Genomic DNA, 16690 nt, shown 5'->3' on the forward strand with positions numbered 1-16690 from the left:
AGAAGCATAATTGAAGTACTTGAAAAGACAATGGATGAAAGAGCTCCAAAGTGCACTGGTCTCAACATTGTTAATTTTAATTATTTGTGGATGGTATCAATAATTCTACTTGATTATATGTTCATAAATGTGCCAACTAATAGTGCTTCCTTAAATTAGGAAAATATACTATGAATACATTAGATTTACTCTTGTGTGAGCTCTTGTTCACTGTTAATTATAAATGGCCTTTAATGAACTCGCAGGTTCATTGCCACCCTCACATAAGCCCGCCATCGGTCCATATCCTGTGCAAGATTAATCCAGTCTCTATCATCATATCCCACCTCCCTCAAATGCATTTTAATATTATTCTCCCATCTATGTCTCAGCTTACCCAAAGGTCTTTTTCCCTCCGGCCTCCCAACTAACACTATATGCATTTCTGGATTTAATGTTCCTAATTATGTCAGGTGAAGAATACAATGTGTGCAGTTCTGCGTTGTGTAACTTTCTGCATTCTCTTGTAACTTCATCCCTCTTAGCCAGAAATATTTCCTAAGAACCTTATTCTCAAACACTCTTAATCTCTGTTCCTCTCTCACAGTGAGAGTCCAAGTTTCACAACCATACAGAACAACCGGTAATATAACTGTTTATAAATTCTAACTTTCAGATTTTTTGACAGCAGACTAGATGACAAAAGCTTCTCAACCGAATAATAACAGGAATTTCCCATAATTATTCTGGGTTTAATTTCCTCCCAAGTGTCATTTTTGTTACTGGTATTTGTCGAATACAGGGGGGAGAGCCAGTAATCCCTCCCATTGAAGGCTTTAAGGAACCAACCTGGACAAATACCCAATGTCCCATCCCAACCTTCCCATGGTGCAGCTGTTAGTAAGCATAATTTTACAAGCAGAACTAAAGGGAGGGGCTACTCATCCATTAGCACTGGTCAGCTTGATGAGTTAATGACGGAATTTGGTATAATTTTCCTCTATCCAATACCTAATTCCCTCTTTACCATTTCCTATCCAGTCCTCTGACTGAACTCTTACTTTCTTCGACCCCGATGGTATTAGAGCATTCGAGGCCTAGGGGTTTATTTCACTTTCCTTCCTACCCTTTCTATTTTTCTGTTCCTAGTGCTGACTTGCTTTGGCACTAAAATCGTCCTCCAGTGGCTTAAGGTGGGAAAGCTGGTGAACAACAAGATCTCCCAACTAGGTCTAGTAGACCCATCGACCAACAGCAGGTGTGGTCCTCCAGACATTCTGGGGGTTATGTGTGGATGAAGTAGCCACCAAAACGTTAAAATATGGTGTTCACTTAAATGGGCCACAACTTGCCATTTAACCACTCCAATATGAAATGAGTACCATTAAGGTAAAATTATCCAGAGGTAAAATAGTCCCCCAATCGCATCTCCGGGCAGGGACTAGTTTAATGGTACAGAATCAACTAAACATCTTACAATGGAATGCTGGTGGTATAACATCAGCTAAGAAGACTGAACTAGCCAATATACTTTCAGATAATAATGTAGATATCTTCCTTATTCAAGAAGCAAACCTTAATGCTGACCAATTAAAATATTTTGATTTTAAAGGTTTTATAGTATGAAACTCTTACCCAAAGGTAGACAGATCATTAGTGGAATTCTCGCAGGTATATCAAAGAAATTAATTACAAATTTCCAAATCATAAAAGAAATGGATAATCAAGACAAATCAGAACTAATAAGAACTGAAGTATGGAAAAATCAACAACATTTCAAAATCTACAGTGCCTATAACCCACCTAATAATCCCCTTGATCTAACTTTGTTTGATATACAACCTAAAACTATTATAATTGGTGACTTTAATGCCCACTCCCAACTTTGGGGCTACAATAATGTAAATCAACCTGGAAAAATGATCTTGGACCTCCTAAACACTACAGCTGCAGAACTTGTCTATAGAAAAGAAGATCCCCCTACTTTCATACATTATTCTGGTTCTGGCAAAAATCCAGACTTATTACTGTAACATCATGAAAAAAATAATTGAAGACCCTGGATCTGGCCATAGAGTCATCATTGCTTCTATCCATCTCCACCAAAACCGAAGAAAAGAACCCTACAATAACAAAACAACATGGACTTTTAAGAAAGCGGATTGGAAACTATTTACAACACAACTAGACGAACACCTCAAGCTCAACACACCACTAATGGAAAATACAAACTCAGATAGACTGAACAAATATTTCTGTGAATCTATCCTTAAAATTGCAAAAAAGCACATCCCACGAGGCAAACGAAAAAAATACACCCCATTCTGGACAGAAAACCTGAACTTATTGAAACAAGATAGCGATAAAGCAAGAACCAAAGCAGAACATAGCAAAACACCAAAAGATACTCAAGATTGGAGGAAGAAGACTGCCATTCTTAAAAAAGCAATCATAACAGCAAAAAAAAAAACACTTTTAATTAATTTATTGAAAATATTAATTACAGAACGAATAGCGCTAAAACATATAAATTTCTGAAGAATATTTCCAATACACAGGAAAATACTAGCCAACATATTATTCATAATAACAAAACGCTAAGAGATAGTAGAGATATAGCAAATGCATTTAATAAACACTACTCAAACTCTCACAAACTACATCCTAATACCAAAAAAACTGACAAATTTATCAAAAGAGAATTACATAAAAATAATAAAAACAATATTACTAGTAATATCACAAAACCTGAAATATTTCATCAAAATTTTACTTCCAAAGAATTAACTATAGCTATACAAAATTTAAAAACCAAGAAATCTCCTGGTCCTGACGACATTCATTCAGAATTTTTTAAACATCTGGGGGAAAAAGCCAAGTCTGTACTTTTATCCATTTTCAATTTATCATGGTACACCTCAATTCCTGCAGCTTGGAAAAAAAAGTAATCATTGTACCAATTCACAAAAAAAGGGAAACCTGCTCATGATATTAATAGTTATCGACAAATAGCACTATTAAGCATGATAGCAAAAACTATGGACTCAATGGTCTCCAACAGATTAACTTGGTATTTAGAATCCCAAAATCTTTTATCACCAAGACTTTCAACAACTACACTCTACTAATGAACAAGTCATGAATGGAACACATCAAATTTGATGACACTCAATTTAAGCAAAAGTAACTACCAAATATTTTCACTTACTATAGATACTTTAATTTCATTACAGTTTTAAAGATTGAATAGTATCATCATAGATATACACAAAATTAATTCAGTTTATGTATGCATCATCAACTTCTTCACGATCTAGACTTAAATAGATCTGTGTCGGCCTCATGTAGTAGTTTCTTAATTTTTTTTTAGTTGGTTATTTAACGACGCTGTATCAACTACAAGGTTATTTAGCATCGATGAGTTTGGTGGTAGCGAGATGGTATTTGGCGAGATGAGGCCGAGGATTCACCATAGATTACCTGGCATTCACCTTACAGTTGGAGAAAACCTCGGAAAAAACCGAACCAGGTAATCACCCCAAGCGGGGATCGAACCTGCGCCCGAGCGCAACTTCAGACCGGCAGACAAGCGCCGTCTCTTCATTGGTTTTCTGGGACATCTTCAAAAAGTAAAATTAGTTATAATTTGTAGAGGGATTATTTTATTATACATTCAATAAACATGTTGTAACCAGTTGTTTTGTAGTTCTGAATTATTTTTTCAGTTGATGTCACCTTTAATCCTTCTAAAATAACTCCATTTTTCTTATAGTCAAAAAGTGTATCGGCTGCTGTTTTTCGGAAAAATTTCATCTCAGATGTATGCAATTTTTTTTCTTTATCTCTCTGTTTTAGTGTCCAAATTTAATAGAGCTGGTAGAGCCAAAGTGTTCTATGAGTATATTCTTAATCTTGAAGTTTTTTTTTTGTACAAGCTTGGGTTTTAATATGATATTTGGAATCCTTAAAATTTGTATGTATTTCGAGAGTTTTTGGTTTATAACTGACTTCATTAGTGTAAGATAATTCACAACCTAGATATTTAAAGCTTTGAATTTGTTCCAAACAATTATTAGGTACTATTATTTTGTTTCTTACTGGATTTGTGCCAATGAATGCTATTACTTTTGATTTTGTTGTTGAAATTTCCATTCCGAAGTCTGTTGCTGTGTTATTTAAGGTGAATATTGCTCTCTGTAAATTATCTTCAGCATTTGCAATTAATACTTGGTCGTGTTATTTAAGGTGAATATTGCTTTCTGTAAATTATCTTCAGCATTTGCAATTAATACTTGGTCACTCATAAAATGTAAGTATTTCACTTAATTTATGTAAAATAAAGAAAGCGGCAGCTCTGGCTAAACAACAGCAAGTTTTTGTAGAACTATTAATTGCAATAAAACGTTTTTATCCAGTGCAGAAAGAAAGTATATATTGTTGACTGTCAGTCATCTCATTTGTATGTGAAGATTATAATGTACGTAATATTTCATAATTTTGAGTTCTAGTGATATTTTATTGTTTTTAGTTAAGTCACTTTGTTTTTAGTCACTTCTTACTGTTCTTAAAATAAAAACCATGGTTCTAAACCCATTGGATACATATAGGCCAGTGGCCAACAATATGTTGCAAGAAGTCTCAGAACACCCTGCACAATTATCCAGGAAGTTTTGCAATGGCAAAGGGAACCTGTTAGGTTTGCAAAGAGATATGGTTCAGGGAGAATGAGGTCTATATCACAGTAGTATGAAAATTTTATTGTGCCTCACACTCTTAGAGATTATCAATCTATTGCAGTTGAGACACGAAATACTCTCCAAGAAGTGTGTCAGATTAATGTAGTCAGCAAATCGTAAGAGGAGAATCTGTAGAAGTCCATCTTCATGCTCGCAGACCAGCAAAAGACCTCCAGTTTTTGCCACAATACAGTACTGTATCACTTGATTTCACTTTGCCCATCAACATATTGATTGTATCTTGGATCAGTGGAGCCTTATACTTTTCACTGACGGATCAATATTTGGTCTGCACTCACCAGATAGACGTGAAAGAATTTGGAAAAGGCCTGAGAAATGGTATGCACCGTGTCTTTTCAGTTCTAGGGTTAGTTTCCAAGATGGCTCTGTGATAGTGTGGGTCAGCATTTCTCTTAAAGGAGCAGTCCGTGATAAAATTCCATATTTCGATTATATTATAGGATGTTTACCAAAGTAATCCTTAGATTAATGGCGTTTGTCGCATCGCTCTACGTCTTTTAGTTTGCGAAATATTAAAGGTCTTACTGAAAGCTCTGATGTCATAACCACTGATCGCTTCATAAGACTGCGTTGTAGTTCCGTTTGACATACAGCGCAGAATTAGTAAATATATATTCATACGTTATGGTCAGTTATCATTAACACACTTAGGACCTATCACATGCATATACTGTAATAATAATAATAATAATAATAATAATAATAATAATAATAATAATGATAATGATAATAATAATAACTTACCCATTTTGAATTTCGTACTCATAGTGATTAGAACAACTTAGGTATGGTAAGGGTTCAAACTGAAAAAGTTTAATACAGTATGTCAATCCATTATAACCTAAGCCAACGCCTTCACTGAGTGAGTGAATGTATGTGAGACGTGAAATATTCCTTATGAATGGACTGCAAATACGTGTTTATCTCACGTCAACAATAAATTAGTACATGGTTTATATTATATTGCGTCATAGTTGTTGAGTCACATGGTTTAGGCACGAAGCTATGTTTGGGGAACCTCTAAAACATGTGGATAATCGAATTGCGGCAGTTGATAACCAGAACTACTTCCAAGACATTTTTCTGTATAGCATCTTCTCTCCACGCATTTTTCTTCCAGCTGTATGTTTTGTCTTCCACCCATCGTTTAGTGGCTTTAGAGTACTGGAGTCTGGAGCCGGTTACATCTCTTTTCACGTTGTAATTATGGTCCATTATCACAATCATAGTTCTTGTTACCATTCCACCATATGGAAAGTGTTTTCTCTTAGGAGTGTAAAGCAATCTCTCGTTATGGTATGATTCAAATTTGCTGGTGTGACAAAATTGATTAGTCTGATTTAGGTCTTTTAAAAGGGCAGGGTTACATACAACTTTTTTCAGAGCATTGTAATCGCTGGATCCAGGTTCGATCCATTCCCTCTCACTATTGTATGGGTGAATGTGTGCACATTTTTTATTATGTCTCTGTTTCTCCCCATTCGTGTATATTACAAACATGATTTAATACAGAAATGAACCTGTCTTCTAAGTCATCAGAATCACCTTCACATGTAGCACAAGACCACATAGGTGATTTATGATGCTCTCTTTCCACATTTGTGTGGCGGCTTTAAGCTTTTTGCCATGTGCCAAATGTCAAATTGATAGCCAATCCATTCATATTTGGTCCTTATCAATTTCCTAATTCTTCTATGGCAGTCCGATAGAAAGAGGGTAATGTTCACTTTTTCTTTTAGGTGATCTAGAACTTTTTCGCATGCTGCTTCGCCTACAATTAGACCTTTTTGCAGAACTACGAAGTCTATAATCTTATCTGAATCGAGATCCATTACACTGTAAGTCACATATTTTGCACTGTAACTAGATGAGTCAAATTGGCCATCACTGCGATTCACACATTTTTATCTTTTAGGGAATTGATAAGTTGTTCATGAATCTGAAAATAATTACATCTGACTGTTGGTTCTACGAATTTTGAAATTATTTTATAAAATGTTGTCTTGCCGATGAAACATAGTTGTAAAGTTTTTGAAAATTTTTCAAACAATTTGTATCTTATATCGCACAAGTATAACGCAGAACTCACTGCTATGCTTCAACTCTGTTCGGACTTCCACTCCCAATTACGGGCATTCTGGCACACTGCATTAACTTTCAGCAATGGTCCTATTATTTCTACCAAATATTTGTAAAAGAGGAATGACAGATATTACAGAAGAAAAACAAAATTTGTAACGCTGACCAGAATACAAAAAACACTTTTTGACTCCCTATTTACTTTCTGATTCATGTGCAGCGTCCTCGGAGCCTGATGAATTAGAATTTGAAGTTTCTTCTTCTATTTGAAAATATGTCTCTAAGTCAGTTTCTGCTCCCCCACATCTGATTCACCACACACATTTCTTAGCGTCTCGCACCCTATCTCACACTGCACAGCTTTGTTTATATTAGGTTCCTGTGAATTTTCAGTCTCATCGAGAACTACACACACGTCAATATTTTCAGCTATAGGTGCATCACTGCAACTTGCTATTGCTACTTTGACAACCTTCTTTCATTTATAAGCAGAGGAGCGCGTAGATCAGAACTGTCTTGGAGAAATTCTCCTTTCAAAAATAGGGAAGGGACAGAAGTTTTCTTAATTTTCATAGGAGTTCTATTGTCTTTCACTAAACGTCTTTTTAGTAAAGACGATTCTTCAAAATCAGTTTCACGGAAATGACTGGAACTCACAACAGTAGTTTTCGATAGTGTAAAACCTTTTCTGTTGATTTTCTTCACCCATGTTTTAAATCTTTGCAGTAACTTTTCTCTGTTCGGAAATACATGAAATGATACCCCTTCTTCATGTTGTTTTTGTTGTTCCCTCTGAACACGAAAAATCACAACACCACAGCATTTTAAACTGTATTACGATAAATTTCTTCTGTTTAGTCTACTGTAGTTCAAAATCATTCATATAAAAGGAAATAGGTCTACATAAAACCACAACATTGGTTTGTGCTGGTTTTTTGATTAAATGAAAAGCAAAACATGACTTCACACAATCATAACTAAGTCCGAAATTCTGTTCACGTTTACTACGGCGAGAGAAGATTATTTATTTTAATACAAAGCACTGTGCTGCACTCGCCGATGTTCTCGGTCTACTACGCAATCACACCAGTTCAGTGGCTGTGACGTCATAAGTTTTTGTGCGGAGTCAGTAACTCAAGAACCATGCCTCGCATTGACATGCGGCAAATTACATTCTACTTAGATTGAAAAACGTGTTTAATTAAAGCCAACTTAATTTTATCGCGGACTGCTCCTTTAACGTCAGCACTAAGCTTCTTCGAAGGAATTTCAGTGACTGCTCCCAAATACACTAAGAAAACCCTAAGGGAATATGTAATACCATTTGCGCTATTTCTCAGTGGCATGCTTTGTTATTGCACAACAATGCTTGTCCATATGTAGCCATGTAGTAAGACAGTGGTATTCAATCTTTTTTGCTACCTAGTTGTTTAGTCAACTATCTGAAGACAGGTCTGAACCTCTCAAGTAACACAACAAGGCACCACTTATGAGGCAACTAGGGCAGGAGATAATAGAGTAGGTTGGCCAGTTCCTTTCCCCCTTCATTGCATACATTGCTGACTAGTTACATATTGCACTAATCAGACTTCAGATGCATACAGACAATTGTTCTTCCTCTGACACATATCATCAAGGGAGGTGTACTGCTTGATAATAGATATACATATCAGCCAGAACCTCAATAGATATACATATCAGCCAGAACCTCATTCAGAGGAGTCTAATATCATTTTTGTTACTGTACCCCCAAAATAACATTTTTTTGCCATCTTACCATCACACTGCACTCCAATTATAAAAGAAAAAACTCAAGACTGTGATTGATCTTGTATGCAAAATAAATAATAATAATTATTATTATTATTGTTGTTATACATAAAATAGTTATTCATACAATGATAATTGCAATGAATTATGTAAAAATGTTATTAAAGCTAGGAAAAACAAGATTTGATATTGTAAAAAAAAAAACTATGTACGCAGTAATAATTATCAACAAGTATAATAAAATTAATGTCACATTTTTACATGTGTAGTCTATCTGCAGAATGCACTGTAGCCCAGAAGTATTGGAGAGCTCGAATGCTAATGGCTTCATTGCTAGATGCAAGGAATTGAAACAACAACAACATGTGTAGTCAGTGGAATGCATACCTCTAGAGACAACTTCTTGTACACCTGGGGGTATGCATACAATAGACTGAATACCATTACAGTAAGTTCTGTAATTCAGTATCTGCATGAAGTGGGATTAAATAGAATAGAATGGCCAGCACAGGTCCTGATTTAAACCCACTCGAACAATTATGGGTGTTATTGGGAAAACGTGTTAGAAGATAACGTCTAGCTGCACCAAACAACCTCAATAAGCTTTGTGAAACTCTCCAAGGAGAGTGGAACAACATAACCAGACCGATGTCCACAATCACATCAATGGGATGAATGTAGAATGACAGCTGATATTCAAGTCCTTGGAGGCAATAATGTCTTGTAATTAGACTGAGGATGATGCTTTAGAAATGACAAAAGTTGAGTCTTAAGTAACTATATACAATTACGTTTAAAACTGAAACCTACCTACTTGTTTGACTTTCTTGTTTGTTTGTTTTAATTGTTGTTATTTTGTGCGGGCAAGGGTCTTAAAGAAAGTTTAATACTGTACATCTGGAATTTCATTCTTAAAAAAGCAATTATAACAGCAAAAAAGAACAGTTTTAATAAATTTATTGAAAATATTAATTACAGAACCGATAGCGCTAAAACATATAAATTTCTGAAGAATATTTCCAATACACAGGAAAATACTAGCCAACCCATTATTCATAATAACAAAACACTAACAGATAGCAGAGATATAACAAACGCATTTAATAAACACTACTCAAACTCTCACAGATTACATCCCAATATCAAAAAAACTGACATATTTATCAAAAGAGAATTACATAAAAATAATAAAAACAATATTACTAGTACAAAACCTGAAATATTTCATCAAAACTTTACTTCCAAAGAGTTAACTATAGCTATACAAAATTTAAAAACCAAGAAATCTCCTGGCCCTGACAACATTCATTCCGAATTTTTGAAACATCTGGGGGAAAAAGCCAAGTCTGTACTTTTATCCATTTTCAATTTATCATGGAACACCTCAATTCCTGCAGCTTGGAAAAAAGCAATCTTTGTACCAATTCACAAAAAAGGGAAACCTGCTCATGATGTTAATAGTTATCGACCAATAGCACTATTAAGCATGATAACAAAAACCATGGAGTCCATGATCTCCAACAGATTAACTTAGTATTTAGAATCCCAAAACCTTTTATCACCTAAGACAAGCTGGCTTTCGACAACTACACTCTACCAATGAACAAGTCATACGCCTCGGCCAAGAAATAAAAGACAGTTTTAACAAGAAAGAAGATACCTTGGCAATATTTATTGACTTTCAGTTAGCATATGACTCTGTTTGGAGAAATAAATTATTACTAAAACTCCAGAAATTAGGTATCTCCAGGAATATGTTCAGATGGATATCAGAATTCCTTAGTCAAAGATTCATTGCCACTAAATTCAGTAACTCACTTTCTAGTTACAGACAAACATATCGAGGTTTACCTCAGGGTGCTGTCCTCAGCACAACTTTATTCAATATTTATATAAATGACTTACCCTCCCTATTAGAGGAATCAAACATGAAAACAGCACTATTTGCAGATGATATAGTTTTGTGGACTTCCGGATCTTACAGACATAGAGACAAAATTAAAAATTCTGCTCTTAAAGCTTTAAATCAACTACATGAATGGAATACATAAAATTTGATGACACTCAATTTAAGCAAAAGTAACTACCAAATATTTTCACTTGATAAAAAAGAAAGAGAATTCAATATCCAATACAATGGCCAACACCTTCCTAGGACTTATGAATCCAAATATCTTGGAGTTATTTTCGATAGTAAGTTAACATGGAGCAACCATTTGAAATACATTTCTGAAAAAGCTCGTAAAAGATTCTCCCTTCTAAAAAGACTAGCAGGAAAGAAATGGGGATCCTCTAGGAATACTTTGAACACTACATACAAAATGTTTATACAGCCAGTGCTGACATACTGCGGAGAAATTTTAATTACTTCACCTTTCATAAACGACATAGAATATGTTCAAAACCAAGCTCTCAGACTCATTACTGGTGAAATCAAAACAACTCCAATAGATTCTATGAGATTCCTCACTAATATTAACAGCATCAAAGTGACAATAGAAGAAAAAGCACTGATTCAATATGAAAAACTTATCAGATTACCAGGAAACAACTGGCATTCGTACAGTCCTCTCTGTAGATTGAAAACTCAAAAAAAGTTTCATATCCTTTGTTCAAGAATTAAAACAGAAAACTTACAAATTAAACCAAACCATTTAACTCTATTAAATATAGAATATAATCTAAATTTAACAGAAGAAATACTGAAATCAGAAGTAAACACTGAAATACTAAAACAATTGTCTCTAGAGACAATTAATATTAGGTATCCTCCACAAAACTGGCTTCATTTATACACCGACGGATCCTTGATCTCCAGAGAAAAAGGTGCCGGTGCAGGTGTTACGTGCTGTCTCTTCTCACTTTATAGATCTCTTGGATATGGAACAACAAGTTTTGATGGTGAAATCATTGCAATAAGTGAAAGTCTCAGGAATCTTCTATGCCACATCAATAAATTTAAGAATGCAGTTATATTGTCAGACTCCAAAGCAGCTATTCTATCAATAGTCTCTAAACACACACCTTCATCTCAAACAGCAGAAATAACTAAAATGCTCTCTCAATTAATATCACTCCATAAAAGAATTGTATTCCAATGGCTACCATCCCATTATGGACTCCTGGGAAACGAGAATGCGGATGCTTTAGCAAAGAAGGGCAGCACTGCTACTTACAGACCTGTTACTAAATTTACGTTTTAGTCTGTGGAAAGATTTATTAAATCTACATACTTAGACTTTAACGAACAAAATTTGATAACACAATCTCAGGGGAAAAAATGGAACTCTCTGCATCAAAATCCACAGTTAATTCCCGATTTACCATTCAAATCGTCTGAAGCTGCATTTAGATTGGCAACAGGCCATGATTGTTTGGCCAAACACCTGCATAGAATTGGAATATATCAGTGCAACTCAAACCAAGAAATGGATTCGGGACACCTCAAAATCTGTGCTTCAGTGGCTGGCCATGATAATATCTTTGAAAAATATTGGAGTGCAAGAGGTCAAATGACTTTATTGTCAAATGCCTGGCATTAGAAAACAACAACATCTGGAATTTAAATGAAATAGCTGAATTATTTTATGTATGGCATTAAATGTGTTGCCATAACTTCACAACACTGTATGAAGGACCATGTTACCATCATACTATTGCTTCAATTATTATGTTGTACTTGGGAATTGCAGAAACATTTCTAAGTATGTTTTTTGCACATCATCACAAATTAATATGGTTTTAAAGAATGTGGTTTAGACAGTAAGGACGCCATAGCCAAATTTAGGATTCAAACAGTTCATGACTACCTAGTTCACCATTTGAACAGGATGAAAATATTCTGCATTTACAAAGATATATAAGCGTGATTATTTCCTAAACAAAGGTATGATTTTTGAAGTAAGGAGTGAATGAGTAAATAAAGGATTACATTAAAAGAAAGTACAGGCCTAGAAGGGATACTGTGAAAAAATAGTAAAACATATTACATTAACGTGGGAAATGCATAGGTTAATGATATATGGGAGAAGAAGACAACAAACAAGGGAATATCGCTCAATGTTAAGAAAACTTCCAAACAATTTATACACCATTCGAAAGAGCATCCTGAAATATGTTTAAATCTGGAATATTACATCCTGCGATGCACATATGAACAAGTTAGAGAGAGTTAAAGAGGTGGGGGTGGGGGTCTCTGCCATCCAATGAAATTACATTTGACCTGGTGGCACAAGGATTGAATACGTATGTTGTGTTGTCTGAAACAGTGCAGGGAGCAAGCGGTGACAGCGAGCAGTGCACTTCCTAAACATAGCGAGGAGAGGTTACATACATTAAAACTATAGTAATAGGGAAAAAAAAAAAACTCTATGTTAAGCAAAGGTCTAAACAATTTATACATCATTTTAAGAAACATAATTCTGGGACGTACTAAAACTGCTAATTTTACACAGCCTACTGCTATTATATTGCTTATTTCTATTCCCCTTCAACAAATTCATTCTCCTGTGAATGATGATAGTTAACAAAAAAAAAAAAAAATGTTCGAAACACAAAAGTTTCTTGCAAATCAAGCTTTCAGGTATAACTCCCTGTAAAGTTGATTTGAATAATTTCGAGGGAAAAATTGTTCCGGGTCCGGGTATCGAACCCGGGACCTTTGGTTAAACGAACCAACGCTCTACCAACTGAGCTACCCGGGAACTCTACCAGACATCGATCCAACTTTTCCCCTCTATATCCACAGACCTCAAAGTGGGCTCACAACCGTCAAGCAACCAACACTGAGTGTACACTAACTTTGTGTGACTTAAATTGTGGTTTTCTGTTAACGAACAGTAACATGTATTATGCAAATCAAGCTTTCAGGTATAACTCCCTGTAAAGTTGATTTGAATAATTTCGAGGGAAAAACTGTTCCGGGGCCGGGTTGTTAACAGAAAACCACAATTTAAGTCCCACAGAGTTAGTGTGCACTCACAAGGGAAGGGTTTTGGCTCGAATAGGAATTTCGTTTCCAAAATTTGTACACAGGTCCTTCTTTACATCTCTGTAAAGCTCCCAAAAGCATTCGTTTGTGTAATGTGTGGTTTGTCTGTCAGAGCACTGTAAAATTTGAGGGAGTGGGGAGAGCACTGCACAAGTTAAGGGCGTGGGGGACTTTACCTGTAAGCCCACCCTCCTCACAACTAGAGACAGCAGTTTATATCTCGTTGGTGTGTGCACCGTTCTCTTTTTGCTTGAAAGGAAAGTGAAGACGGACGAAAGGGAAACTCTAAACATATGGAATGTTTTAAATATACTGACATATAAATTGAAGAGAATGTATCCTAAAATGGACACGTCGGTAACGAAGACCTTATGTTTGCGTTGTTTTTGATGGATTTAATAGTTCAGAAACTGGAAAACCAATAGTATTTTATCAACAAAATAACACTCAACAGGATAGTGAACGATGAAAAGACTTTGAGAAAGGCGAAGGATATCATTATATTATTCAAGATCAAGACTGTAGTGCTAGTGCTGGTGATGTAAATACTACGCCCCGAAGAGAAGCTAGCAGTTCCAGTGATTATGAACCATCCCCAAAAATGAAAAGTAATGTTACTCTTGAACGAATTTATAATGATTACCTCAAAATACCATGAAAGACGAGATCTTATGCTGTCTTGTTGAAAAGACACCCATCTATAAAAATATTTGAGTATGTGGAAAAAAGGAAAGAATTGAGAAATGTTTTCGAGGGAATAAAGTACCTAATAAAGGACAAAGCTATAAAAGATTTTGTTATATCCCAATTTGACAAGTCAGGAAATGAGGGAAAATGTGTTCATTAATGGCATCTGACGTATTGGGCTATGCAAAAAGCAAACGAAATAGGGCACACCAATTTCAAATGTTCTACGAATTTCATTAAACTCTCAAAAAGGAAAATAGAATTTTTCGTAGACATATAGTGTAAGTTCTTTTACGACATCCAAAGACATAAAATAAGAACGAGAAATTCGTGACTGTGGAGATCATTTTGTAGAGGAAGTGAACCAGAAAATTGTGAATCTGCAAATACAGCCACAGTTTATTTGGAATTGAAACCAAAGTGGATTCAGTTATAAACTAACGTCCGGGTGTACATTGTCCAGAGAAAGAGGACAGTCAACAGCTGCACTAGTTCAATCGAAATACAATATCATCCACTGTTATACAATAGATGTAGGACTTTCAATGAGTGGTCATCTATCGAAAAAACTATATATCTGCCTTCAAGAAAAAGGCCCAAAAATAAGCAAGCAGATTGAAGAAAACCTTCTACCAAATATATAATATGTAGAAGCTAGTGCGAATGGTAAAATGTCTAAAGCCCATTTAAGAACATTTTTCTCCAACTTTGTCTGAAAATCTTACAGCTAATCAAAATATATAATGTTGTGTGATTCATGGAGTGTGCACAAGGACACAACCATGATAAATAAATCATTCCAAGGCAAGGACATAGAATGTATGATCATTCCACATAAAACAAATATATCCAGCCTCTGGATATCTATTTCTTTGGACAATGCAAAATATATATATGCTCAGAGGATAACAGATTACATAAAGACTCTTGCTGAGAATCCAAAACTTAACTTGAGAAATCGAGTGTTTATAATGAAAATGCACTCTTTTGTTCATAACCAGTTGTCTGCTCCAGTATACTGCCCTATGCTTTAGTATTCCTGGCAGTTAGCTGGTTACTTGAATGCTGAATAAGTCTCGGACTCCAAAAATGTAATTCAGGTGGCATTTTATTTTATAGCAATGGAGTGTGATTCAGAAGATTGTTCAGGTTTGCTTTTGCATGTTGTGCTTATTGCGCTGCTCCACGCTGTATCATGCATTTTATAGAGAATCCTCATGTACATTTTTGAAGAAGTTATTGACCAACACCAACCAAATGAATGCTTTTACGATCTTCATTACCATTGCGAGGTAAACCTCTGTACAAATTTTTAACCAAAAATTCCTGTTTGAGCTGAAACCCTTCCCTTGTCAGTGCTGCTTGACGGTCATCAGCCCACTTTGAGGTCTGTGGATATAGAGGTGAAAAGTTGAATCGGTGTCTGGTAGAGTTCCCGGGTAGCTCAGTTGGTAGAGCGTTGGTATGTTTAACCTGGTCCCAGAACAATTTTTCCCTCGAAATTATTCAAAAGTTTCTTGCACCAACTACACTTTACGAATGAGAATTTATGAAACTCATTTTCTTCCATATGAAATTCACATGTACCAATTGTACTTCTAATACAATGGTCAGCACTATTTTCAAATGTTTCATTTGTGTTAGTTAAACCTGCCAATTTTCATCCATATCTATGAGACAAAAGGAAGTGCAGGGAACATACTTGATTGTAGATCAATGACATGCATTTGAGAATATTTTTACGTTTTTGTAAGTTCACATCAATGTTATTTAACACTACAAAATCACATATATTGGTCCACAGTTTACAGCAGAACGCCGGAGATAGCAGTTGCACGTGCACAACTCGCTAACACAGTATAAAGGCTATTGGCCTGAGGAAGAACTGATTAGAAGAAGTGAAGAATACAGTAAGAAAAGATGGAACAGTGGTTACAGAAAGAGACTTCAGGAAAGGAGAAAGTAAGTGAATTAAGTAGAGAGGAAAGGAATAATAGTGCGGGATAATCAAGAAGTAGAAACGAAGAACAAGGCTTTAGAAAACTTAAGACTAAAGGTAGAAAACATCAGTAAGAAGATAGAAGAGTTGATAACAGAGAATAACAAATTAAAGAAGATGAGTGACTACGATCTCAAGATGAAGAAAAATAACTTAATAATTTTCGGGGTTGAAGAAATGGGCCAGGAAAAACAGGTGGATATCTATGAGAAAGTGAGAGATTTATGTGAAGTGATCTTTAATATAGAGTTGAGAGAAGAACATGTCGACCACACGTATAGGTTATGGAAAGGGACTAAAAGACCTATCTTCTTGAGCTTTATGAATACAAAAGTAAGGGAAGCTATTCTGAATAATCTAGGATGGCTCTGTGGTTCAGGAGTGAGAGTGGAAACGGATATGCCATTTGAAGTAAGAAATAGAAGAAAA

General features: G+C 35.3%; 1 protein-coding gene across 3 annotated transcripts in view; it reads right to left on the reverse strand.

Annotated features, from left to right (window-relative positions):
* The window catches only part of Syx5 (syntaxin 5), a 32557-nt gene that overhangs the window by 1689 nt on the left and 14178 nt on the right, over positions 1-16690 (reverse strand). The window lies entirely within an intron of this gene.

The sequence above is a fragment of the Periplaneta americana genome, chromosome 15 (genome assembly GCF_040183065.1).
Source record: "Periplaneta americana isolate PAMFEO1 chromosome 15, P.americana_PAMFEO1_priV1, whole genome shotgun sequence".
NCBI lineage: Eukaryota > Metazoa > Arthropoda > Insecta > Blattodea > Blattidae > Periplaneta > Periplaneta americana.